Consider the following 2,590-nt stretch of genomic DNA (forward strand, 5'->3'; position numbering starts at 1 on the left):
ATGGGTGAGTGACTTAAACATAAAGAAGGAAACCATAAGTAAATTGGGTAAACACAGAATAGTATACATGTCAGACCTTTGGGAGGGGAAAGGCTTTAAAACCAAGCAAGATATAGAAAGAATCACAAAATGTAAAATAAATAATTTTGACTACATCAAACTAAAAAGCTTTTGTACAAACAAAAGCAATATAACTAAAATCAGAAGGGAAACAACAAATTGGGAAAAAATCTTCATAGAAACCTCTGACAAAGGTTTAATTACTCATATTTATAATGAGCTAAATCAATTGTACAAAAAATCAAGCCATTCTCCAATTGATAAATGGGCAAGGGAAATGGATAGGCAGTTCTCAGATAAAGAAATCAAAACTATTAACAAGCACATGAAGAAGTGTTCTACATCTCTTATAATCAGAGAGATGCAAATCAAAACAACTCTGAGGTATCACCTCACACCTAGCAGATTGGCTAACATGACAGCAAAGGAAAGTAATGAATGCTGGAGGGGATGTGGCAAAGTAGGGACATTAATTCATTGCTGGTGGAGTTGTGAATTGATCCAACCATTCTGGAGGGCAATTTGGAACTATGCCCAAAGGGCGACAAAAGAATGTCTACCCTTTGACCCAGCCATAGCACTGCTGGGTCTGTACCCCAAAGAGATAATGGACAAAAATACTTGTACAAAAATATTCATAGCTGTGCTCTTTGTGGTGGCCCAAAACTGGAAAACGAGGCGATGCCCATCAATTGGGGAATGGCTGAACAAACTGTGGTATATGTTGGTGATGGAGTACTATTGTGCTAAAAGGAATAATAAAGTGGAGAAGTTCCATGGAGACTGGAACAACCTCCAGGAAGTGATGCAGAGCGAGAGGAGCAGAACCAGGAGAACATTGTACACAGAGACTAATACACTGTGGTATAATCGAATGTAATGGACTTCTCCATTAGTGGCGGTGGAATGTCCCTGAACAACTGGCAGGGACCCAGGAGAAAAAAACACCATTCATAAGCAAAGGATAAACTATGGGAGTGGAAACACCGAGAAAAAGCAACTGCCTGAATACAGAGGTTGAGGGGACATGACAGAGGATAGACTCTAAATGAACACTCTAATGCAAATACTATCAACAAAGCAATGGGTTCAAATCAAGAAAACATCTAATGCCCAGTGGACTTAAGCGTCGGCTATGGGGGGTGGGGGGGAGGAATAGAAAATGATCTATGTCTTTAACGAATAATGCTTGGAAATGATCAAATAAAATATATTTAAAAAAAAAAGTGCAGCTATAAATATTTTTGTTTCTTTTTCCTTATTATCTCTTTGGGGTACAAACCCAGCAGTGGCCTGGCTGGGTCAAAGGGTAGGCATTCTTTTAAAGCCCTTTTCTTTGTACACAGTTCAAAATTGCCCTCCAGAATGGTTGGACCAATTCACAACTCCACTAGCAGTGTATTAGTGTCCCAATTATGTCACATCCCCTCCAACAACTGTTACTTTCTTTTGCTGCCATATTGAACATTCTGCTAGGTGTAAGGAGGTACCTTAGAATTATTTTAATTTGCATTTCTCTGATTTTAAGAGATTCAGAACATTTTTTCATGTATTTATTAATAGTTTTGAATTCTTTATCTGAAAATTGCCTATTTGTGTCCTTTTATCATTTACCAATTGGGGAATGGCTTGATTTTTTTTGTACAATTGATTTAGTCTCTTATAAATTTGTGTGATTAGCCCTTTATCAGAGGTTTTTATTATAAAGATTGTTTCCCAATTTGTTGCTTCCCTTCTAATTTTGATTTCATTGGTTTTGTTTTTACAAAACCTTTTTAATTTAATGTAATCAAAGTTATTTATTTGCATTTTGTAATTTTTTCTAACTCTTGCTTGGTCTTAAAATCTTTCCTTTCCCATAGATCTGACAAGTATACTATTCTGAAAAAATATGGAACTCTTCATGAATTTGTATGTTATCCTTGTGCAGGGGCCATACTGATATTCTCTATATCATTCCCAGTCCTATTTAACATCACCTGGAAACCTCTGAGATATCCTTGGTAGCTTCCTCAACCTGCTTGAAATGTTAGGCATTCTTATTAGCTGGGAAGAGGGCACAGGGAAAGCACAGGGTGATAAATGCCTTTCTCTATTTTAATTTGGAATTTTTTCTAACTGTTTAAAAATCACAGTCTCAAAGCACATAGTCCCATCTTCATCACTGCCCACTCCCAACAGTACTTATGAGGGAGGTAGAACCTGGACCTAAGATTTATTAGAATAAGACTTATTATCTAATTACTCCATGATACTGCCGTTCATGTAAAATTTAAGGACCAACATAAATGCTACCTGTTACTTGTGATTAGTATGTTCATTGCCACCAAAAATTATGGAAGTTATCCTTTTCTAACTTTGAAAAAATGACTGTTGTAGATTATTCAAGGAAATGGTAGAAATTGGAGTTTTCAGAAATTAAGTAACTATAAACTATCTAACACGTCAAAGTTTAGTAGAATTTATTTTAATATTGTATCATTTGATTATTAATATCAGCTCATAATATTCCTTTTTCTGTCAAAAGGCC

At 35.9% G+C, this 2,590-nt stretch overlaps 1 non-coding gene across 1 annotated transcript; it reads right to left on the reverse strand.

The window, feature by feature from the left end:
- Positions 1–1,945: 1,945 nt before the first annotated feature.
- LOC130456632 (U6 spliceosomal RNA) lies at positions 1,946–2,056 on the reverse strand. Its single transcript, XR_008915701.1, has one exon. It is a non-coding gene; the product is annotated as a U6 spliceosomal RNA (small nuclear RNA).
- Between the last annotated feature and the right edge of the window lie 534 nt (positions 2,057–2,590).

This window comes from Monodelphis domestica, chromosome 1 (genome assembly GCF_027887165.1).
Source record: "Monodelphis domestica isolate mMonDom1 chromosome 1, mMonDom1.pri, whole genome shotgun sequence".
In the NCBI taxonomy this organism is placed as follows: Eukaryota; Metazoa; Chordata; class Mammalia; order Didelphimorphia; family Didelphidae; genus Monodelphis; species Monodelphis domestica.